Here is a 25,676-nt window from a genome sequence, read left to right as displayed (position 1 = left end):
TGCTGACCTCACAGCCTCCCTTTTAGCTCTCAGGGCCTGTCTTGGTCCAGGGACCAAACATTCCTGATCCTGTACTGGACTTTCCTCATTCCAGGCAGAGGGCACCCCAGGCCCCTGCTCCTGCCAGTTTCCAAACACACATACACAGGGCCAGCATTTTTCGGTCCCTCCAGGATTTTTCAGGACTGAGAAGCCTCCATCCAAGCCCACGGCTGCCCTGCCTTTCTCCCCCAACGTCTCACCCACGCTCCATCCCAGGCTTTGACAGAGACCTGCATTGTCCCCTCCCAGACTGCATCTTCCCAGGAATCAGATGGTCACTGAGAATTCAACAAGGATTAGATCTGGAAATGGGAAAGGATCCCCCAGACATACTCAAATAAGGACTCTCAGATTTCCAGCCACACAGCTTATTGGAATCATTGGCTCTGTGAAAACTGAGAGTTCCTGGGGTGGGCAGGGACCCAGTTGTGTGGGGGTCACCATTACTATCATCATAGTTTTGTCACCAGCTGTTAGGATTTCTATGTATCAGAGATTGTGCCAGCCACTTAATATCCAGGCACTCAGTCAGTCCTAAAAATAACCTATGAAGCAAATACCTCCACATCTACATTTTACAAAGGAAGAAACGGAGATGCAGTGAGGTTTTGCCCAAAGTTCTGCAGATAAAGTACCAGAGCCCTTTTGCAAGCCTCTCTAATATTTCTGCATTTGCTTAAAACAAATTTGAACCAAGCCTGGATGACACAACCACCTGTCTCAGAAGGCAGCCTGCTAGGGGAACCCCCTTCTTCGTGGTCCTCAGGGTCCTGCAGCCTCTTCCTGCCCAGGCAGTGGAGAAGAGGCAAGAACTTCATTGATGGTCAGGGTTCCTCCTCATAAGCCCAGCTCTCTTGCCCCTGCACTAGGAGTGACCAAGACAACCCCCGGCCCCACCCTGCAGCACACACCACATACCCTACATCACAGCCTCACTCCCGCTGAGTCCAAGTCCTTGCATCTCAGTTTGGGAGACAGGCAGGGGATTCCCACCACAAGATAAACCCAGCTTACCTCCAAGACTTGAGCCAACTCATTGGATGGTAATTTATCAGAACATTATCTTTACATTAAAACAAATGCAGAAATATTTTAGAAGCATGCAAAATACACAGGAATTTTGGAAGATAAAACAATGAGATTTCGGAGCAGCTTCTCTTGTGTGTGCATGTGTTTGTGTGTGTGAGAGGGTAAGCCTGGGACCTGTCATACTTTCTCCACCCAGATCTGGGTGAGCTTTCACTCTCCCAAGCCCTCCAGGGCACTGGGTGGAAAAGGCAGAGCCACCACAGAAAACATTCTGTCAGTGTCACCCCTGCACAAATGTGCCCCACCTTCCACCACCCAGCTCAGCACACCACAGGGGCCATGGATGTGCCACATAAAACACACACCTCACAATTCACACAGCACATACCCAGCGCACCATCCTGCCAGGGCTCCCGCCACAGAGTGTACATGCACCCTGGACCCCTGTGTTACCCCAGCACAGTCACTCAGAGCTATAGAGAGTTGCAGTGCACACTTCTCGCAGGCGGACACACACCGCGATCCATGGGTCACACCTTGCACATACTGCACACTAACCTCATACAACCCATTAACCCATTGCTCACGTAATTTTTTTTTTTTTTTCCAGACGGAGTCTTGCTCTGTCGCCCAGGCCGGAGTGCAGATCGCGCTCACAGTAATAATTTACACATTGCCCACACTACACACACATTGCAGGGACTCACCCCTGGCACCCGCCCTGATCGGCCGCGACCCTGGAGTGTGCAGGCCTGTCCTGTATCCCCCCGCCTCCGCACCCCTTGCCCCTCTGTCCCCGCCCGCGCACGCCCTTACCTGCGAAGCGCAGCACCAGCCGGTCCGGCCCAGATGTCACTTGCCCAGGCGCTGCTGGGAGGCGAACCCGTCAAACGAAGGGTAGACGTGTAGATGGCGGCAGCAGCTCCGGCCCCAGCGTCTCTGGGACCCAGCGGAGCCAGAGCAAAGCGGCAGGGGAGGGGCTGTGGCCATGCGGCCTCGGCACCCCGCGTTGAAGTCCCGCCCAGCCCGGATGGGACTCGGCGGCCCGCCCTCGTGGAATGAGGGGTAGGTGATGTCTGGAAGAGGCTGCAGGCCTCTGGGGACCGCTCCTGGGCTATGACCTGGGACCGGTGGACTCCAATCCAAAATCCTTCACGACTTTACCCTCCCTGGCCTCAGTTTCCCTCTTTGTATTGGTATGTGTGTGTAGGGGGTGGGTATCAAATGGTGATTTCTCCCATCTTTCCAGCTCTGACATTCTGCAGTTCTGGGATAGTGGGGAGGAGGGAGGAATAATTTTAATTATTATTTCCTTGAGCACCTACTATGTGCCAAGCACTGTGCTAAGGTGTTTTAATGCATACCTCATTTAATCCTCATAGCAATTCCAGAGGCATTATTACTCCTGTTTTATAGGTGGGGAAACTGAGGCACAGAAATGAAGTGATTTTTTCAAGGTCACACAGCTGGTAAGTGGCACACCTGAGATTTGAAGCCAAACGGTCTGACTCCAGAGCCCAAGTACCCCTGAAGCGTGGGTTTGTAACACTTTCCACACCATACCCTGCTTCCTCCTCCTCATAACAATCCCAGGAGCTTGGTGTTACCAGTCCATTTTACAGATAAGGAAACTGAGGCTCAGGGAGATTAGCTTGCTCCAGGTCACCCAGTTAGCAGGACATCACACTCAAGATGGGAGTGGGGATGGGAGTGATGCTAGGGATGGTGTCAGGACAGTGCCTGGTACACAGTTGGTGCCTCATCACTGTCAGTGTTCCTCCTGACTGTCACTCTCCTTCCCTCTCTTCTTCCCTTTTATTGCCTAAGATCTGGCTGGTGGACAGGGACCTCTGATTCCCTCATCTCTAAAACCTCCCGGATCTGCTGTCCTCAGATACAAACCAGCTCCTCCTCTTAGCCCCCATTGTGGATTTTTATTCAACAATTACCGTGCCAGGTTGTGTGCTAGGCACTGAGGGTGCACTGGAACAAGACAGTCCAGACAGTGCGGGCCTTGTGGAGTTGGTAATCTAGTGGGAAACATGGACACTAAGCAAATAGTCATGCAAATTTCATATATAGTTGCATATTGTGTTAACTGCTAAGAAGGAAAAGTCAAGAACTGGATGAAAGACTGTCATGGGGAAAGAGGCCGTCTTATTTAAATTGAGAGATCTGGGAAGGCTTCCCAGAGGAAGAGACATTTAAACTGAACTAGGAGGAGTTAGACTTAGTCAGGTGAAGGTAAGGGGAAGAGAATCCTAGGCAGAAAGTACACAGAGGCCCCAAGACAGGAAAGGTCTTCCCTTCACTGTCAATGTTCTTGGGAGAGGTGACAATTCTTGGACTCTTCTCTGCAGTGCCCTGCCCACCTATCTGGTCTCAGCTTCTGTAGCACCCACAAGATGGCCCTGTCAAGCATCCAGTGACCCCCATGTCTCTGAAGCAATGCACACATCTTGGTCACTCCCCCAGACACTTTCAAAATTCCCCATGTGACCTGTACAGCTCCCTTCCTGGTTCTTCTCCCACTTCGCACTCTTCCCTAGGTAGCTCTGTCTCTGTCCTCCCCAGGGCTCTGTCCTACTCTCTTCTTGCTCACTCTGTGCATTCTCCCTGGGGAAGGTGCTCATTCTCCTTATTCTCCTTTTATTCAGCAAATGTTGAATTTCTACTATCTGCCAGGATTAAGGAACAATTTTTTAAACAACAACAAAAACAAAATTGTAAAGGAAAATGTTAATAAGCTCAGTGTAATAAAAAAGTTATGTTTGTACAAAAGCTATAAAAAAAGAAAGAAGCAAGAGGACAGACTACAGACTGAGAGATTATTGCAATGCATATAACAAAGGATTGTTATCCAGTATATAAAAATAACTCCTACATGTCATTAGGAAAAAGCTAAACAACCTAACAGAAAAATGATTGAAAGACATGAACAGGCATTTCACAGAAAAGAAAGCAATTATGGCCAATACACATAAGAAAATATGTTCAACCTCACTACCAAAAAGGGAAATCTAAATTAAAATCAAATGAAATGATAACATTTCATGCATATCTGATTATCAAACTTTTTAAAGTTTTTAAAGTTTGATAATTGGTTTGGTTGAAACCAATTCCATTCCTGCATTGCCCTAGACACATTTCTACATGTGGCCAGAGGCTGCCCTACTGGACAGCAGATATAGGATATTTCCATCATCACAGGAAGTTCTAAACATTTAAAACACTGACTACTTCATTATCTAACACTGAATGTGCTGCGTTTTCTCACATACAGAAGCGCTCCTGATTCTGCTGATTCTGCTCAATTAAAACAAAATTGGTTTGGTTTCAACCAATAATTGGTTATTCAGCAAACATTGAAACCAATTATTTGGTTGAAACCAAACCAACTTTGAATTGACAGGAATTTTTACATACTGCGGGTGGGATTAGAAGTTGAACACAACAAAGTTGAAGAACAATCTGTCAATATCTAGTGAAAGCGAAAATGCATAGTCTAAAACTGAACCATTCCACTTCAAGGCATATAACCCCTGCACATGTATAAAGATGTGCATCACAGCACTGTATCTTTTTATTTATTTATTTTTTTTTTTGAGATGGAGTCTCTCTCTGTCGCCCAGGCTGGAGTTCTATGGCATGATCTCAGCTCACTGCAACCTCCGCCTCCGGGTTCAAGCAATTCTCCTGCCTCAGCCTCCCAAGTGGCTGGGATTACAGGCACCCACCACCACGCCGGCTAATTTTTGTATTTTTATTAGAGATGGGGTTTCGCCATGTTGGCTAGGCTCATCTCAAACTCCTGACCTCAGGCGATCTACCCACTTTGGCCTCCTAAAGTGCTGAGATTACAGGTGTTAGCCACCATGCCTGGCCTCTTCCCTTCATTATTAAGTACAGTTGTCTTCTAAGAAAGTGGAAAGGCCTGAGAAGAAAGTAGTTGAGCCTGAAAGACCTAGAAAACACTATTTATTATTAGAAGAAAATGTGGAAGTGACAAAGCTCATTGGGAGGGCTGGACAGTGAAAGATGTAAGCTTGGCTTATGTGAGAGATGTTAGACTCATCCTTATCCACCATGTGTGGGGGCTCTTCTGCATGTGAGAAAACACAGCACGTTCAGTATTAGATAATGAAGTAGTTAGTGTTTTAAATGCTTTAAAACTTTCTGTAATGATGGAAATATCCTATATCTGCTGTCCAGTAGCGTAGCCTCTGGCCACAAGTAGAAATGTGTCTAGGGCAAAGGAGGAATGGCATTTTTAACTCCAAATTAACTTATGTTTAAATGTAAATAGCCTCGTGTGACTAATAGATACCATATTGGATAGTGTAGTTTTATACTATGCAGAAATTGTTGCTGAATGTTAATAGTTTTAAAAAATGTTAATGGCATTTGGGGAAAATCAGGGTCTTAGGATGAGCTGGGGACACATTTTTCCTTTTCAATTTCTGGGAATATAAGCTTTCACTATTCACAAATTTGTTATCAGGAATAAATTATATATATATATTTTTTGTCAGAGTCTCACTCTGCTGCCAGGCTGGAGTGCAGTGGCACGATCTTGGCTCACTGCAACCTCTACCTCCCGGGTTCAAGTGATTCTCCTGCCTCAGCCTCCCAGGTAGCTGGGACTACAGGCACACGCCACCATGCCCAGCTAATTTTTGTATTTTTAGTAGAGATGAGGTTTCACCATGTTGACCAGGATGGTCTCGATCTCTTGGCCTCGTGATCTGCCTGCCTTGGCCTCCCAAAGTGCTGGTATTACAGGAATGAATTATATTCTAGCAGTAAAAGTGACCGTATATTCCTAAATGGAATATTGTACAGCAGACAAAAAATAAACTTCAGCAACACACATCAAGAAGGCTAAAATCACACAAGCATAATGTGACCAAAATAGAAAATATATAGGATACACACAGTACGAGACTATGCACATAAAGTTTTAAAACATGCAAAATAATACAATAATGTAGAAACCATACAAAGGCATATGTAAGAATGACAACCAGGGTTGAGGTCACCTTTGAGAAAAGGAAGGGGTGAGATTTTGTGGGATCTATGCTACTTTCTATTTCCCTCCTGACTCCCCAACTCCCTAGCACACTCTGCAAAGACGAAGAGGATGGGCAGGGCCAGCACACGGAGGAGGCACCTCCCCTCCAAAGCCTTCTCTGGTCCCCTTCCCACCAGTCAGGTCGGAGGCCTCCTCTGGGCTCCCGAGTCCCGAGTGTTGGCCTTTGTAACACCCTGATCACTCTGGCCTGGTGTTGTTTTTCTTCACACCTCTGCTCCACCATCCAAGGAGCTTTTTCCAGGGCATAATTCTTTGGAGATTTAAAGTCATCATCATCACTCGTTTATTCTCTGACACCTGCTATGTGCCTAGGCTCTGAGAAGAAACAAGATGAGTTGTTCATGGCTAGTGTCCTTCAGAAATGCCCAGTGTGGAGGAAAATAGACCAGAACCTGGTGGGCATTGGGCCAGAGAGACATGAAGACACACAGGAGCTCTGAGGGGCCCCAGCCCAGCCCAAGAGCAGGGAGAACAGGGATAGTTAAGGCACAAGTTGTGTCTCAGGCTGTGTTCAAGAACACCTAGAGTTGTTTGGGTAAAGGAAGAGGAAGATGTTCCTGTTTACAAGAGGGGACAGCTTGTGAAGACCAGGAGATGGGGTTGATCATGGCCAACTCTAAGAACCTCAAGAGGTTCAGTCCTACTAGAGAGTCCAGTGGAAGAGCGGAGTGGGATAAGAGAGCTGTAGAGAGGGCAGGGACCAGTCCTTTCAGGGTCTTGATGCCGGGCTGGGAAGCTTGGTTTATCCTGAGGGCAATGGGAACCGTGGAAGGGTTTCAGAGGGGTGGGAGCCAGGGAGATGCCCAGAGTTGTGTTTTAGAAAGCTAACTTGTGCTGGCTGCTGTGCAAAGGCAGTGGGTCAGTGAGGAGGCTGGGCCAGTAGTCCAGGCAGGTGGCCAGGGCAGTGGGGATGGAGGAGGGGTGATATATGGGAGATGATTGGAAGGTGGATTTGAAAACTTTTTCTTTTTTTTTTTTTTTGAGATGGGGTCTGGCTCTGTCACCCAGGCTGGAGTACAGTGTCACAATCTCTGCTTACTGCAACCTCTGCCTTCCAGGCTCTGGTGATCCTCCCACCTCAGCCTCCCGAGAAGTAGCTGGGACCACAGATGCATGCCACTATGCCTGACAATTTTTTTTTTTTTTTAAGATAGGCTTTCACCGTGTTGCCCAGGCTGGTCTTGAACTGCTGGGCTCAAGTGATCCTTCCACCTTGGCTTCCCAGAATGGTGGCATTACAGGTGTGAGCCACCACACCTGGCCTTGAGGGCTTTTTAAGGAGGTAGAATCAGCAGAATCAGGCAGATTGGATGTGAATATGAGGGAGAGAGAGGGGATTTTCAGTTTGGGTTCCTCCAGAAGCTGATCCTGAGGCAACCATTTAAGTACAAATCATTTATTTCAGAGGTGATCCAGGGAAAAGAAGCAAGCCATGGTGGCTGCTGAGCAGGTCATAACTGTGGGTTGGTGCTGTGGGTAACCTGTGGGAGACTGCGCAGAACCTGCCACAGGGAGGTCCCACCCAAAAGGCAAGAAAGCTGGAGCATTTGGTCACCAACTCTAGCTGTCATCGGTTAAAGGCTGATCCTCAAACTTTCTGGCACTTCTGGCCAAGTGTGCTCCGAAGGCCAGAGGAAACCCCAGGGCAGAAACCCAGGGTCCCACAGTGAGAAACTGCAGAGGTGTGGGGATGAGAGTGCTAAGCGGCACAGGCAGCCCCCAGCCTTGGTGTCCCTGTGGCCTCCTCTCAGGGTTAGGGCTGCTCTTTCAGCCCCAGCCATAGCCCTGGGAACCCTAGCCCCCTTCCTGAGGCCCAGGAGGGGTATGCTGCAGGACGAAAGGAGCCCTATCTGCTTCCTGTAGGCTGAGCTCTGGTTCTCCAAGCTGGGTGGAGGAGGGAATCTGTGTAGGAGTTGGGGAAGTGGGAGTGGGTTTCAACCTAGTGGCTCTGCCTGCACCCCAGTGTCCTCTCCTCAGCACTCCACCTTTCTCACTGGTCCTCCCGCTGTCCCTGGGTCCTCCTGGGTATACACAGCCCTGTTTCCATGGAGACTGTGCTCTGACCTCTGGAAATGCTCCCTCTGATCAGCTTAGCCAGGCCGCCTGATCCCCATACTCACTTCAAGGCAGAGGAACTTGGCAGCTCTTTGATAAAACCAAATCCTGTTGCCCAGGAGCTTCATGTTTGGGCCTCTAGGCAGTAGGGTGGGTGAGGTCACTTTTACTCTGTTTAAGATGGAGCCATCAGTTAAGGGAGGGAAGAGATGCCCAGGAATGGAACTGCAGGGGGGCAGCCAGAGCAGTAAGAGGAGGAGCAGGTCAGTGCCGTGTCACTGAGGCCAAGGGAAGATGGGCCTGGAAGAGGGAGAGAGGCCACAGGCTCAGAGCTGGGCCTGGGAGCCAGTCCCCATCCCCACTGGCCCCAGAAAAGGTCAAGAGTCCTTGGTTAAACTGTGTCCAGCAGCTAATTTGCTTCCTCCTGTTCTGCTCCCTCCCAGCCTCAGCCATGGCCTCAGAAGCCTTAGCAGCTGGTAGGTGCCCAGCAAGATCTGGCACTGGATGAGCCATATCTGGCATTTCCAACAACTTCTGAGATATCCCCCTGCCCCTGTCAGCCCCTGGCCTTGGTGTCCCTGTGACCTCCTCTCAGGCCTGTGGCTGCTCTTTTAGCCCCAGCCATAGCCCTAGGACCCCGGCCTCCTTCCTGAGGTCCAGGAGCTCCCACATGACTCCCCTTTGCCCTGTCAGGCTAGCCGTGGCTAGCCCTTGTTCTGAACAGGAGAACCCCTTCCTGGAACTTGCCTCTTTCGCATTCCCACCACATGCCAGCTGCCCAACCAAGTGTTAATGCACAAATTCATGACCCAGGAATCCTGCCCTGGCAGCTCTTAGTCAGGGCTCTGGATTCCTCTCTTGCCTCTAAGCACATTGATGGGACACTCCATTTAGCTCCCTCCTACCAGACCCATGCCCACCAGAGCTGCTCCTGGTACAAATATTTGTTTGTTTATTTATTTTCAAAACGGAGTCTCACTCTGTCCCCCAGGCTGGAGTGCAATGGCACAATCTTGGCTCACTGCAACCTCCGCTTCCTGGGTTCAAGCAATTCTCGTGCCTCAGCCTCCCGAGTAGCTGGAATTACAAGAGCGTTCCACCACGCCTGGCTAATTTTTTGTATTTTTAGTAGAGACGGTGTTTCACCATGTTGGCCAGGCTGGTCTTGAACTCCTGACCTTGTGATCTGCCTCCTTTGGCTTCCCAAGGTGCTGGGATTACAGGCGTGAGCCACCATGCCTGGCTATAAATGTTAACATACTTTCTGGTGGCATTAAAAAGAGCATAGTGCCTATGTCAGAGGAGGTGATAGTCCACAGAGATCTGCTGCTCACACTACCTGTGGAGCCCTGTGACCTCTGCAACACTGCCTGCTGTCCTTGGGACTGCAGGGACACTGAGAGGGTGATGAAATCAACACATGGAACAAAAAGCCAAGTCAGGCCGAGCACGGTGGCTCATGCCTGTAATCCCAGCACTTTGGGAGGCCAAGGCGGGTGGATCACGAGGTCAGGAATTCAAGAACAGCCTGGCCAACATGGTGAAACCCCATCTCTATTGAAAACACACACACAAAAATTAGACAGGCATGGTAGTGGGTGCCTGTAATCCCAGCTACTGGGGAGGCTGAGGCTGGAGAATCGCTTGAAACCAGGAGGCAGAGGCTGCAGTGAGCTGAGATCGCGCTATTGCACTCTAGCCTGGGCAACAAGAGTGAAACTCCATTTCAAAATAGAATAGAATAGAATAGAATAGAATAGAATAGAATAGAATAGAATAGAATAGAATAGAATAGAANAATAGAATAGAATAGAATAGAATAGAATAGAATAGAATAGAATAGAATGCCGACTCAATGTGAGTTAACCCTTGGGAGTGGGGCAATTCTTTCACTTGGTACCAACAGATCCCTGTCCTTTTTATTTTATTTTATTTTATTTGAGACGGAGTTTCGCTGTGTCACCCAGGCTGGAGTGCAGTGGCTGGATCTCAGCTCACTGCAAGCTCCGCCTCCCAGGTTCACGCCGTTCCCCTGCCTCAGCCTCCCGAGTAGCTGGGACTACAGGTGTCTGCCACCTCACCCGGCTAGTTTTTTGTATTTTTTTAGTAGAGACGGGGTTTCACCATGTTAGCCAGGATGGTCTCGATCTCCTGACCTCGTGATCCACCCGTCTCAGCCTCCCAAAGTGCTGGGATTACAGGCTTGAGCCACCCTGTCCTTTTTAAAACAGATTTACTGAATCTGAGATTCAAGCAGACATTATTGTTTAGTAAATAATTTCAACTTCACAATGAAGAAAAAGTTGGTGTTTTCATTTATTTCAGCTCTTTAAGAAATCAACAAATCAATACTGAAATATTGGAAATGACCTGTCTATTCATAAGGAACTGGTTAAATAAATCATGGTTGTTAAAACAGAACAAGGGAGTTTTTATGTAGAAAGACCTTTAAGAAAACTTCAGGGCCAGGCATGGTGGCTCATGCCTGTAATTCCAGCACTTGGAGAGGCCAAGGCAGGAGGATCGCTTGAGCCCAGGAGTTCAAGAGCAGCCTGGGCAACATAGTGAGACCCCGTCTCTAAAAAAATAGAATAAAATAGCCAGGCACAGTGGCTCACACCTGTAATCCCAGCACTTTGGAGGCCAAGGTAGGCGGATCACAAGGTCAGGAGTTCAAGACCAGCCTGGCCAACATAGTGAAACCTCGTCTCCACTAAAAAGTATACAAAAGGCCGGGCGCAGTGGCTCAAGCCTGTAATCCCAGCACTTTGAGAGGCTGAGACGGGCGGATCTCGAGGTCAGGAGATCGAGACCATCCTGGCTAACACAGTGAAACCCCGTCTCTACTAAAAAACACAAAAAAACTAGCTGGGTGAGGTGGCGGGCGCCTGTAGTCCCAGCTACTCGGGAGGCTGAGGCAGGAGAATGGCGTACACCCTGGAGGCGGAGCTTGCAGTGAGCTGAGATCCGGCCACTGCACTCCCACCTGGGCGACAGACCGAGACTCCATCTCAAAAAAAAAAAAAAAAAAAGTATACAAAAATTAGCTGGGCATGGTGGCGCATGCCTGTAGTCCCAGCCACTCAGGAGGCTGAGGCAGGAGAATCACCTGAACTCAGGAAGTGGAGGTTGTGGTGAGCCGAGATCACACTGCTGCACTCCAGCCTGGGCAATAAGAGCAAGACTCCGAATCAAAAACAAACAAACAAAAAGTAGCCGGGTGTGGTGACACACGCCTATAGTCCAAGCTACTTGGGAGGCTAAGGCAGAAAAATTGCTTGAACCCGGGAGAGATCGTGTCACTGCACTCCCGCCTGGGAGACAGAAGTAGACTCCATCTCAAAAAAAATAAAATAAAATAAAATAAAATAAAAAGTAAATAAAATAAAATAAAAATAAATTTACCGAGGAATTTTCAGAAGAAAGCTAGATGCAGAAATGCGTATATAGTATGCAAACTTTTGTGTATAAAGGAAGAAAAAAACATACTAGTTTTAGGATTTGTATATGCATATAGTTATCTGAAAACATAAAGAAGCAACCACTGACTGGGTTACTTATTAGGGCCAATAACAGGGAGATCTTTCACTGTTTACCTTTTTTCGTTCGTTTGTTTGAACCAAGTGAATACATTATTTAGTTGAAAATTAAATTAAAAGGAACAGATCACTTTTAAAAATCAAGATGTCCCATTTAGTAAAGGTGCCCCAAATGCTAAGGCGTGATAGTGTTCCAATGATGAGAAAAATTGAATGTTTTTATCAACAAAGATTGATACAGGGATTTACTGTTTTCTAAGTAGTTTTGCATAAATTTAGACATTAACTTTCTTCAGCCTGGGCAACATGGGGAAAACCCATCTCTACAAAAAAAAATACAAAAATTAGCTGGGCATGGTGGCACATGTCTGTAGTCCCAGCTACTCAGGAAGCTGAGGTGGGAGGATCACTTGAGCCTGGGAGGTCAAGGCTGCAGTGAGCCGTGATTGTGCCAGTACAATCCAGCCTGGGTGACAGAGACCCTGTCTCAAAAAAAAAAAAAAAAAAAAGATGATAACCTGCTTAATTAAGCCTTATTAGGGACAGTTGATTATTTCAATTTTTCAGAGGGGGAAGGTGAGGCTCAGAGAGGTCAGTGGTCTTGCCCAAGTCTCCCCAGTCTGTAAGTAAAGGAGCTGGTCCTGGATGGAGCCTGGGAGCCCGACGACAGGAACAGAGTCCATCCAGGAAGACCCCTGGGCTGATGCAGGGGTTCAAGCACACCCTGGGCAGACAGGCCTGGGCTGGATTCTGGCTCTTCCACTGATAGCTGTGAGGCCAAGCCAAGTTCCTTCCCCTCTCAGAGCTCTGGTCACCTGTACAATGGGGATAATAATTCTGTCCTCCCAAGTTGATTGAGTTTTAACTGGAATAGTGTATATAAAACTCTCAGTACAGTGCCTGGCACAAACAATCAAAATTTCTAACTGTTGAAGTGTTTTCTTTAAATAACAGAGTGAGATTGTTGTTGTTGTTGTTGAGATGGAGTCTCGCTCTGTCACCCAGGATGGAGTGCAGTGGCACAATCTTGGCTTACTGCAACCTGCACCTCCCGGCAGAACCAGATATTTTAATTCAGCTGAACTCCCTATAGTTCTTGAATTCACCATATGCCTGCCTCATAAGTTAAGGGGAGAAGCATTGGAGAATTGAAGGAAGTATAGGAAACCACATTTGCCCTAAAAGATGCTTATGGTTTAATTGGTGAGACAACCTTTAAGTAGGCCCACGCAGCCTTTCTAGGAGTACAGTTTATTACTGTCAATATTCAGTTTATTTTTCTATGCTAACCTCATTGTAAAATTAAAATGCAGATAGATTGTTTATCTAATTTTATGCGCAGTGGTTTTCAATAAGTGACAAAATTCACAGTAAGAACTAAATGTTGCTGTTTTCACAATATTGGATGCCATTTTAAATAATGTTGTGTATAACTTGTATCACCAACTGTGTTCCACCCTAACAGAGGCACATGTCCAGTTCTCCTCCGATCATCCCGCATCCATGCTGCTTTCAGCATTAATGGTGCCAAAATGGTGGCGCTGCCATGTGTTCTCTTCATTATCTAATGATTAATTGTAGTGACATATATGATACTCACTTTGGACTTCTGGCAATTTGTAGACTAGAAAAATACTAACAGATTAGTGATGAACTTCATTAAAAATTATCATATAAGAAACAGCAGACATTCCACAATGTACACGTATATTAAAAGACCACACCGAGCCAGACATGGTGGTTCATGCTTGAAATCCCAGTATCTTGTGGTGGGGGTGAGGTGGGAGTATCGCTTGAGCCCAGGGGTTTAAGACCTGCCTGGGCAACATGACAAGGCCCCATCCCTAATGTCTATCTATCTATCTATCTATCTATCTATCTATCTATCTATCTATCCATCCAGGCATGATGGCACACACCTGCGGTCCCAGCTACTTGGGAGGCTGAGCTAGAAGCATCACCTGAGCCCAGGAAGTCGAGGCTGCAGTGAGCCTTCATGTCCCTGCACTCCAGCCTGGGTGAGAGAGTGAGACCCTGTTTCAAACAAACAAAAACCAACATAAAAAATAGATCACATTGTGCCCCATAAGTATATACAATTATTATTTGTCAATTAAAAATAAAACTTTAAATTAAAAAAGAAACAGCAGAATTGTTCATTGCAGTTCATGATTACTTTTTTCCCCAGTATTTTAGAATAAGGGAATGTAACACTTATCTCAAAGGGAGAAGCCCTGACTTCTTTCTGTCTTGTGGAGAGGGCCACGAATGTGCTTACTCACCAGGGAGCTTGGTTTGGTTGGAAACACTTCCACCTACCACCACTTGAGGATGTGGCTGGCAGATGCTCTTAGGTTTTGTCACTTTCAGAAGGGGACAAGAGAGGCCAGAAGAACAAAAGCAAAGGCAGTAAGGTTAATAATACAAAAGGACAAGATTGAGGTGATTTGGGTCCACCTGGAGCTGTCACAGGTTGGAAGGGAAGCACTTCATCGGAATCCTGCTGCCTCTTGCAGAAACAAAACTGACAGGAAAGAGACCTCTTCCACAGGACTTGGCACTTCTGGGTTTAGGTAAGCAGACTCTGGCGCCCAACTTTTCTCCAGGCAACTTATGGACTTGTGGTGTATGCCTAGGATTTGGAAAACAGCAGGAGACAGAGGGGTCCCAAACTATAGTGAAAAGTGTCTAGGTCCCTTGTATGAGCAACAACATAGTAAAAGCTGTCTGCAAGATGTTCAGGAGGTGAGAAAGCAAGGAATGAACGAGGATAACCTATAAAAAGAGCCTATTTGAAGAGAGACTGAACATTCTTCCATCTAAAGGATAAATATAGTTAGAAACAAAATCTTGTCGTGAAAAAACACACACACAAAAAATAGGGATCTTGTATTAGTCAGGGCTCTCCAGAGAAACAGAACCAATTATACATATATATAAAAATATATTATACTGATATATTATATTGTATATTTATACATTATATATTTAAAATATATTTATATATATTTATTATATTATATAATATATAATATACATATTTACATTGGAAGGAAGTATAGGAAATAATTACATATTTATTTATTTAAGGAACTGGCTCACATGATTATGGAATTGGAGAAGTCTCATGATCTACTGTCTGTCTGTAAATTGGAAAACCAGGAAAGCTGTTGGTGTCATTTAGGCTAAGTCTGAAGGCCCAAGGACCAGAACACCGATTTCCAATGGCAGGAGAAGGTGGATGTTCCCTCTGAAAAAGAGAGCAGGTTGAGTGCAGTGGCTCATGCCTGTAATCCCAACATTTTGGGAGACCTAGGTGGGAGGGTCACTGCAGTCCAGGAGTTTGAGACCAGCCTGGGCAACAAAGCGAGACCTTGTTTCTATAAAAAAAAAGTTTTAAAATTAGTCAGGTGTGGTGGTGCACACCTGTAGTCCTAACTACTCAAGGGACTGGGGTGGGAGGATTGCTTGAACCCAGGAGTTCAAGAACCCAGGAGTTCAAGACCAGCCTGGGCAACGTGACGAGACCCTGTCTCTACAAAAAAATACAAAAATTAGCCAAGGGTGGTGATTCATGCCTATAATCCTAACTACTTGGGAGGCCGAAGTGGGAGAATTGCTTGTGCCTAGGAGGCAGAGGTTGCAGCAATGAGCCAAGATTGCGCCACTGCACTCCAGCCCAGGCAACAGAGCAAGACTCTGTCTCAAAAAAAAAAAAAAAAAAAAGAGACTGGGCGCAGTGGCTCATGCCTGTAATCCCAGCACTTTGGGAGGCTGAGGCGGGCAGATCACGAGGTCAGGAGATCGAGACAATCCTGGTTAACACGGTGAAACCCCATCTCTACTAAAAATACAAAAAATTAGCCAGGCGTGGTGGTGGGCGCCTGTAGTCCCAGCTCCTTGGGAGGGTGAGGCAGGAGAATGGCGTGAACCCGGGAGGCAGAGCTTGCAGTGAGCCGAGATCGCACCACTGCACTCCAGCCTGGGTGATAGAACGAGTCTCCGTCTCAAAAAAAAAAAAAAAAAAAAAAAGAGTGAGAAAGAGAAAGTGAATTTGTCCTTTCTCCACCTTTTGTTTAATTCACATCCTCAGTGGGTTGGATGATGACTACCCACCTTGGGGAGGGCCATCTGATTTACTCAGTTCACCTACTCACATGCTAATTTCTTTGAGAAGCATTCTCACAGACACACTCAGAACAATGTTTTACCAGCCGTCTGGGCATTCGTTAGCCTGGTCAGGTTGACACATAAAATTAACCATCATAGATCTCCCTACATTATCACCACTTTCCTAGATTTTTAACCAGCGTTCTTCTTGTTCCTCAGGCTTTAAACGGAGTTCAACACAGACCTCAAGTTGTAACAGGAAACAGAAAGCAATGTCTACTGGTCCATAGACCCTGGAGAAAAATGCTTGAGATACATGAATGCTACTGACTCAAAGAAAACATAAATGACATTGATGTGAAAGCTTCAGGTGCTGAAAGGTTTTAGTTTGCCTTGAGCAAATTAAATGAAAGATGAAAGTAAGAGAAGCGAAGACTGGATACTGTGCTATTAACACCCACCACAGTGAAAACCACTGCTTCATTGGCACAGGTGCTGGTACGAGAAACTTAGAGAACCAAGAGGCTGTCACAAGATGATGGTTGATGACATCAGTACTACGGAAGGTCAGCCTAAGTATGTGCCCAGTGTAGGAGTGGTTCCAGCAAATCCAGTCTCTCTCTCTCTTTCTCTCTCTCTCTCACCTGAGGAGACATGGTGACCTCATACAATGATGGATTATAGGTGGCCACAAAGCAACCGCAGGCTATGAACATCAACACGTGGTATTTAGAGAGGACAATAAAGAGAAAGAAAAGCTGCTGAGGCCGTGTGCGATGGCTCATGCCTGTAATCCCAGCACTTTGGGAGGCTGAGGTGGGAGGATCGCTTGAGTCCAGAAGATCAAGACTGCCTGGACAATATAGCAAGACCTCATGTCTACAAAAATTTAAAAAATTAGCCAGGTGTGGTGTCACGTGGTGTCCTATCGTCATACCTACTTGGGAGGCTGAGGTGGGAGGATCACTTGAGCCAGGAGTTCAAGGTCGCAGTGAGCTATGATTGTGTCACTGCACTACAGCCTGGGTGACAGAACAAGACTTTATCTTTAAAAAAAAAAGTTTAAAAGAAAAAGAAAAACAGCTGAGTCTTGCACCTGACATAGATGTTTTTCTTTGATACAAAAGTCATGAGCATTCTGGATGTGCAAACAGAAGGACAATAGAAATCTGGGAAGGAGTGGGTGAAAGAAAACAGAGCATGGGGGTGGGAAGGTATAGAACTTCAGCCAATTAGAGCAATCAAGGCCAGGTTCCCCACCATGGAGACAACTTGTCAACCCAGCAAGAATAAATGCAGGCCCAGAGGAGTCATTTCCAGCAGGCACTCCTTTTGGGAACATATACCCCAAGAAAACGCAGCTCCTTTGTCGCCTATAACAGATCTGTTGATTCTCATGAGTGCCTGCCCCACAGAGGGCTGGAGAAAAATGTTGTCCAGTCTCTTTTCTGTTTCAGATTTTCTCCCTGTTTCCTCTGAGGTGGCTTCTGAGTATTTAGGGAGTTAGGCACTCGTATCTCCGTAGCAGGGAGAAGAGATGGAACCTTGGCTTTGACCTCCATTCTGATGTCTACTCCTCCCCCACACTTCTTTTTTTTGCCATTTATTAAAGAAACTGAGTCATGTATCCTATAAAAGTTCTCAAATTCTGGATTTGGTTAATTGCATCACCTATTGCTATCTCAACTTCCTCAGTCCCCTGTATTTTCTGAAAACTGGTAGTTAGATCTAGAGGTTTGATCAAATTCAGGTTCACCTATGAATTCTTCACAGGAGGTGGTGTGTACTTCTTTGTACTCCATAAAGCAAGACATAATGTCTAGTTCTGTCTCTTTCTTGTGATGTTAACATTGGCCAGTGGGTTCTGGTGTTATCAGACTAGCAGCCATTGGGCCAGACTTGCCTATAGAAGTAGAAAGCAAAGCACAGGCATATTTTGAAATTTTCAAGTAAGCACATTAAAAAGGTAATCAGAAATAATGAGATTAATTTAATAATATATTTTATTTTATCTGTTATATCAAAAATATTATATAAAATCAAGATATTCTACAATCTTTCTCTTCTGTATTAAGTCTTCAAAAATCCAGTGTGTATTTTACACTTATACCACATATCAATTCAGATAAGCCACATTTCAAATGTTCAGTAGGCACTTGTGGGTAGTGGCTACCATGTTGGACACCCCAGGCCTACAGGCATTAATTGATTAGGGCAGGCAAAATAATGATATTTAATTCATTTATTGGCTGGAGTTCAATAGAGAATAATTTTTCCTCAGTGTCTATTTGGTTACTCTGAAATACAGGTTGTATAGGAAAGACAGATTCTTTTCCTTTTAACCTGGCTTTCAGAATAATACATTGATAAGCTACCAACCTACAAAACAAACCTACATGTTTGCTTGTTCGTTTGCTCTTAGTGTCATTATAAACTCATAGATTGAAACATGAGTTTCAGATTTGTATGTTTCAATCCATAGTAGGCATTATTCTTTTTGATGCTTAAAATACCCCATCTTCGTGCAGCACAGTTCTCAAGTTGGTTTTCATGTCCTTTAAACACGACATGAGTAGTGCTGACAACTTGCTTTTTGTATGACAAAATGTTCTGAAACCATCTTACGCGTTTCCTGCCACAAACCCAGAATCAGCCATTTCTCCAAGAAGCCCTTGTTCCTTTTAATAGGAAATACACTTAGAGCCTTTGAAGCAGGTACCAGAGGTGCTTAGCATCACTGGGATAGTTATCGTTTCTAGACCTTTTTAGAAGTTAGAAATAGAACATACTTTTTAAAGAGAAAAAAGCATCATGACTTTATACAGATGTTTCCAAATCCAAGACTATACTGATAGTAGTTTTTTTTTCTTTGATTTTATATTTGTATCTCTTTTCTCTTATGTTGAAAATTTTGGTTTCCAGTGACATTCACATAATTACATTTTCATTATATCCTACTGTATGTAATAGTTTCAAACTAACGCCATCAATAGTATTAAAGTCGACCCTTGGACAATGCAGGGGTTAGGGATGTCAACCCCTCACACAGTTGAAAATCCACATATAACTTTTGACTCCCCCAAAACTTAACTACCAGTGTTCTACTGTTAACCAAAGGCTTACCGAAAATATAAATAGTTGATTAACACATATTTTGTATGTTGCATGCATCATATACTGTATTCTTACAATAAATTAAGCTAGAGAAAAGAAAATGTTATTAAGAAAACATAAGGAAGAGAAAATATATTTACTGCTCGTTAAGTGGAGGTGGGTCACCATAAAGTTCTTCATCCCTCTCATCTTCACATTGAGTAAGCTGAGGAAAAGGTGGAAGGTGGGGGTTGGTCTTGTTATCTCTGGGGTGGCAGAGGCAGAAGAAAATCTGCATCCCATGCAGTTCAAGCCCACGATGTTCAGGGTTAACTGTACTTACAATATGATTACAAAGACTGCTTCGGATTTCATTAGAGTTATTTCTCTTTGTCCTTAGAATATGTCCTTCTTAGGAATGTACAGTGAGGCAGTTATTAATTCCAGGAAAAAAAAGTTATGTAAGAAAGAAAATAGAAACATAGAATGCCCTAAGATGTCACTGTGAGCAATACTTTTGACATCATAAAAATAGAAGCACTGAATATTTAATCAAAAATTGCAATGGGAGAATGAGAGAAGGAAGAGAACTAAAGCCTCATTTCACAAAAGGAAACCAGTATATAATGTCTAAAATGGAAGAAACCAATTTTTAAAAATCGTCTAAATTTGATACCAACATGAAAGTTTTCTTTCTCTCCAGTCGAATTTAAATTGCCACTCATTTCCATCACACGCAATTTACATTCACTCCTCTTCTCTCCTGCCTCTTAGCCACCCTTTCTGATTCTAGCTCAGGAAATTGAGACATCTTTTTTTTATTTTTTTAAATTTTTTTAATGAAGTGGAATTGTTATTTAAATGTTCTTTGGGTAATCCTGTTCTCTGGACAACCCTGACTTGGACAGTGTCCCCTAGGGCAGACCCTCCAATTCGGGTTGGATCTCTTGCCAGGCAAATGTGTGAGTTCTCTGTGGCCAGAGCTCAGGCAGGCTGAGTAGAGGGTTGGTGATTAGCGCACTCCTTCAGCTCCTTCACCGAGGAGGGGATTTGAAGTGAGTCTTGGAGGAGGAGGAGACACATTCCAGGTGAGCAAGGAAGTCAGAAGGACTCTGTAGATGCAGGGAGGCATGGGAAAGGCAAGGTGCCTGGAAGGGATTCGGCAATACATCCAGTATTCCACAATGCACGCGTTACTCCTCAGGGACACTGTTCAGCCGTTCTGGTTTTTCTGGCAGCTCAAAATGTAGGGCCATTTCCTAATCTATTTAATAATAGGCATATCATCTGGTGTCTGCTCAGCTCAGCCTATGATATCGGAACAAAGGGACCCAATTAAAAGGCCATCATAGGGGAATTCAAGGGAAGAGGAAGAAGCCATTGATAAATCAATGCTCAGTTGCCCTGGGGCTGGTTTGTGACCAGCTGTAGCAGAGTCCTTCCCCCTACTCTGCTCTATCCTCTCCCAGATACTGTCCTAGACCTGGGGACCTTCCCGCCACCCCGGTCCCATCCTCCTCTCCTCCACCCCCACCCACTGACTAGCTGTGTGGCCCCATACTACATCTTCTCTAGATCTCAGGGTCACTGTCCACAGAACATTGTAGGCATCCTCTGCACCTCCTCTTCTTTTACCACATCCTCCCATCCAATCCATAAGGAATCCTGTTCACTCTTCCTTCGGAATACGTCCGGCATTGGTCCACTTCTCCCCACCTTCATGGCTATCATCTGGTCCCAGTCCTCAGACGGAGCCCTCACCTGGATTTCTGCAACAGCTCTTCCCTGTTGTCACTAGTTCTGACCTTGCCCCATTGTGGTCTATTCTCAGCACAGCAGACAGCCCGATCCTTCTAAAATGTAAGTCAGATTCTGTCTCCTTCTCAGACCTCGCATGGTTTCCCTTCTCATTCAATGTCCTACCAGATCTCCCCCTACCTCTGGCCTCCTCTCCTCCCCTCTTCTCTCCTCCAGACCCACTCCACCCCAGCCACAGGCCTTAGGGCTTTGCACCTACTGGTCCCTCTTTCTGGGAGCTCTTTTCCATTTGGCTAACTCCCACACCTCCTTCAAGTATTTGCTCAAATGCCCCCTTTTCACTCAACCACCCTATTTAAAAATGCAACCTCCCTGCCCTTACAATCCCTCTTCCTGTTGTTTTTTCCCCCTACAGAGCTTGTCACCTTTTAACACACCATATAATTTACATTCCGTTGTGTCCATTGCTTATTATCTCTCTCCCCTACTAGAATGCAAGCTCAAGGGCAGCATCTTTGTCTTTTTTTTTTTTTTTTTTGAGACAGAGTCTCACTGTGTTGCCCAGACTAGAGTGCAATGAAACTATCTCAGCTCACTGCAACCTCCACCTCCTGGGTTCAAACAATTCTTCTGCCTCAGCCTCCTGAGTGGCTGGGAGTACAGGCGCATGCCGCCAAGCCCGGCTAATTTCTTCTGTATTTTAGTAGAGACGAGGTTTCACCGTGTTGCCCGGGCTGGTCTTAAACTCCTGAGTTCAGGCAATCTGCCTGCCTCGGTCTCCCAAAGTGCTAGGATTACAGGCATGAACCACCACGCCTGGCTGTCTTTCTCTTTTTTACTCACTGATGATTTATGGGCACTACACAGAGCAGTACCTGGCACATAGTAGGTACTTGCTAAATATTTGTTGAATAAATGAATGAATGAGTGGATGATAATAAGGTTCCTGCCTCAAAGCGCCATTGTGAAACTTGTAAAATAATTAATTTATTTCCTTTGCAAAGGAAAGGAATGTGCCAGGCACTGATGGGCACGGAGGATAAAGCAGTGACCAAAACAGAGATCCCTGCCTTTGAGAACTTTCATCCTAGCAAGGAGAAACAGCACAAATAAACTATGACGTGAGTATGATTATTACCACCCTCCTTTTTTTTTTTTTTTTTTTTAATTTGAGATAGAGTCTCGCTCTGTTGCCTAGGCTGCAGTGCAGTGGCGCAATCTCGGCCCACTGCAACCTCCACCTCCCACCTCCCAGGTTCAAGGAATTCTCTTGCCTCAGCATCCCGGGTAGCTGGGATTACAGGCACATGCCACCATTGCCGGCTAATTTTTGTATTTTAGTAGAGACGGGGTTTCACCATGTTGGCAAGGCTGGTATCAAACTCCTGAGCTCAAATGATCCACCCGCCTCAATCTCCCAAAGTGCTGGGATTACAGGTGTAAGCTGCCATGCCTGGCTGGTTACCTCCTTTGTTTATGATGAGAAAACAGATACCCAAGGTCGCCTGATTGATGAGTGGCAGAGCTGGGACTCAAATGCAAGTCCCTCTGACTCCAGGGTTTGTGTACTTTTTGTGCTGTGAATGAGGGCATCTGGGTTTATGTGGAGTAAAAACTTGTGGGTGAGAGGTGTGCAGAGATCTGAGAGGACGGCTTAGGAGGCTGGCTGAGGCTTCCCATCTTACCTCTGCTTCTGGATCCACCCAAAGACCCCGAACTCAGGCCTCCCCTTCCACATGACTTCAACAGGAGTCAGACACATCTTACCTACAGACATGCTGGTGGGATCCAAATTACAGGCATCTAGGGTGTGGTGGATGAACCCGAACTTCTTCCCAGATGGAGTTCCTGGGAGAACTGGCTGTGCTAGTCACACTTCTCCAGGGCATGGAGTGCAGTTTTGGAGGCTGTCCTGTGAGAAGACAAGGACTTCTAGGGACATTCAGAGGGCAGGGGTCTCTGGTGAGGGTGGGGTTACTGGAGTGGGGTAGAAGAAGGAGTTAGGGGTGCCCAGTCTTTGGAAAGGGCATGGTTATACCCTCCCATGCCCTTCCATGGCTGCCTTGGGCAGATGTGGTGTGTCCCTGAGGCTGAGCTGGGGAGGCCGAGGGCCCTGTGAAAAGTGGTCTTCCACAGGAAAAGGGATTGCTCGGCAGGGAATGATCTCTACCCCTGGCTGGGGGTGCAGGAGACAGACATCATGGTTTGGGTCAGGCACCGTCACCTTGTTGGCAAGTCAGGGCATGTTGGCAAGTCACTGTATGCAAATTGTGTTCTCTGTTTCCATTGTCAGTTCTCCCTGCCCCAGACCCTCACAGTCAACAGCCTGGCTGCAGCCGGATCATTTTCCTATCACCCCATAGGCAAAGGTCTGGATCCCAGCTCCCGTTTCCTGGCACTGCTGCTGGCTCTGGCCACCAGGGGGAAGCAGAGCAGCACCAACCAACCTGGGGCCCGCCATAGACTAAACAACCAGAGCAGAGCACAGAGTGGACTGTCCCTGTCTGCCTCCCTTTGCTCCCAAGAATTCTGGGGACAGGGAGCAAAAGGGGAGGGTGATGGGGAGTGGGGAGGGAAAGGGAGTCAGAGTGGGAGGGAGGGAAGGAGGGGGCGCCACAGAGCTGGTAACTGGACCCTCTCTCCATTCCCATCTCTTCCTGCCATTACACTTCCATCTCCGGGTTTTAGTCTGACTCCTGGCGGCCCCTCGTTGCCCACCTGTGGCCTGGCTGCCCACCTGTAGCCCTTCTGTCTCCGAGTGTCCACTTGGTACCTGCCAGGACTGCCCCTTGCTCCTCACTATCCTGCCTTGAACAGATGTGATCACTCAACACACACATAAACACACATGCAAACACACAGAGACAGCACGCACTGTGTGGACTAAGGTGGCAGGCTTTTAATTTCCTCCCCTACATTTTACAATTGCTTTGGTCACAAAGGCAGGTCTAACAGTTTCATTCCACAGCAGAGAGGAGGGGACTTTTCATGTGGCTGCTGATTTGGAATTTGTTTCCAGGACATAAATCTGAGGACACATGGGGTAAAATAGCCTGCTTTCTAAAGAAACTTGGAAACAACTGGGGTAAGACATGTTCTCAGGGTTCCTTACCCCAGCTGTCTACACACCCCAGCCTCACTCTACACGCTGAACCCTGGGCTCCATGGATTCAAAGACATCTTTGCAGCTGTGAGATCTCAGCCAAGTGTGGGGTGTGCGGTGGGAAGGGGACAGGCTTCTACACCCCCAGCAGGGTGTGCAGGAAAATCACTCAGGGAGACCAGGGTATCAGTCAGAGTCCCAGCAGGAAAGTCGCTGCACTCTCCAATCAGGTCATTTTGGGATAGCTTAGTGGAGAGGCTATTTTTACAAAGGTGTGGACTGATGTTTGGAGAGTTCTGTGCAGGGGGCACTGATGGCCCAGGAAGCAAGGTCAACAAGAGAGGGCTATAGCATCACCAGGAAAGACACATTGGTCCCTTTCCTCCCCAGCCTGCCCCAACACCTAGAGAAGAAAGGGACCCAGAAGAGGAGTGAGGAGGGTCCTCACAGCACAGGGGAAGAGGACAGGTGAGCGTTCCATTAAGCAGGCAATGGAAATTTTAAACCTGACTTTGTTACCCAAAAGTGACTCAAAAGTTTGGAGTTTGCCAAATGCACAGTTTATAGATGGGAAAGGAAAATCACATGTCACCGAGCAGGCAGCATGGGTGGGAGGAAAATCAAACAGTTGGGTGTTTATGCCTCACTGCATTGTCGCTGTCTAGTAAACTGGGAAAAGAGGTATCGGTATTACCAGTTCAATTTTCCAGATGAAGAAACTAAATTTGCAGTCCCAGAATTGGTGATGGCTGAACTGGGCCAGAACTCTGCTCCTGCATCAGCTGCCCTATGGTCCCCACCCTCCCCTTTGCCCCAGAGCTGCTGCTCTGTCACCCTGAGTTCAGTCACAGTCAGTGTGGGCTGGTATAACAAAATGGCACAGCCTGGGTGGATTTGAAACAAGAGACATTTATTTCTCACCATTCTGAAGACTGGAAGTCTGAGATTGGGGTGCCAGCATGGCTGGGATCTGGTGAGGGACCTCTTCCAGGCTGCAGACTGCCAGCTTCTCATTATATCCTCACATGGTGGAAAGAGGGTGAGGAGCTCTCTGGGGTCCCTTCTGTAAGGGCACTAAACCCATTCAGGAGGGCTGCACCCTTAGGACCTGGTTACCTCCCAAAGGCCCCACCTTCTAATACCATCACCTTGGCAGTTGGGATTTCAACATACGGATTTGCAGGGTAGAGGACACAAACATTCAGTTTCTAACAGCCACATTTGGTAAAAATGGGACTCAATGGGGAGAAAGGTTTTAAGGTCAGGCCCATGTACTAGGCTTACTCTAAGGTCAAAACCTGAGCTGCACCTCTCCATCCACACTATTCGGGCCCCAGGTGCCCATCCCAGGAAGCTCAGTGGCGAGCTCTCAGTTCCAGGAGGCACAGACTGGAGCTAATGAATTTGGCTGAGGCAGTGGGAGCAGTCAAAGAGCCCCGGGCTTATGTCTACGCTGCACACTGACTGCTGTGTGACTGCGTAAGGCACAGCCCTCTCTAGGCCACCAGTCCCACTAAGCAGCCAAACAATCCCTAGGGTCCCTGCCAGGAGGGAAAACTGATTCCAACTGGTTGTGTCTCCCAGGAGTCTCACGAGATGTTTCACAATGGCCTTCAGGAGTTAACAGCCCCAGGAAATGACATCAGGGTGGGGAGGTAAGGAGCAGGGCCAGGAGGCGAGGAGCAGGGCAGAGAGGCTTGGAAATCAGGGGCAGGAGATATTTTGGGGCAGGCGGGTCCCCCACGTCACTGCTGGACAATTGTCCAGGGCAGTCATTGTGCTGGGAGTGGAAAATCCTTTTCTGACTCCATCTGCAAGGGCTGAAAATAGTCCAGGGCTATGGGTGGAGCCCCCA

The 25,676-nt window shown here is 46.6% G+C and overlaps 1 protein-coding gene across 3 annotated transcripts in view; it reads right to left on the bottom strand.

Moving 5' to 3' along the window:
• The window catches only part of P2RY6 (pyrimidinergic receptor P2Y6), a 33,114-nt gene extending 31,085 nt beyond the window's left edge, over positions 1–2,029 (bottom strand). The window contains exon 1 of one of the 3 annotated variants that reach the window (XM_025356996.1): positions 1,888–2,029. The gene's annotated coding sequence lies outside the window, so the exon portion shown is untranslated. Of the gene's footprint in view, positions 1–1,056; positions 1,297–1,887 lie in introns of those variants that run through there. The other 2 variants (XM_025356998.1, XM_025357000.1) reach the window with 2 other exon arrangements.
• Between the last annotated feature and the right edge of the window lie 23,647 nt (positions 2,030–25,676).

This window comes from Theropithecus gelada, chromosome 14 (genome assembly GCF_003255815.1).
Source record: "Theropithecus gelada isolate Dixy chromosome 14, Tgel_1.0, whole genome shotgun sequence".
NCBI lineage: Eukaryota > Metazoa > Chordata > Mammalia > Primates > Cercopithecidae > Theropithecus > Theropithecus gelada.
Note: the sequence above shows the minus strand (reverse complement) of the source record. Positions and strands in the feature narration are given on the sequence as shown.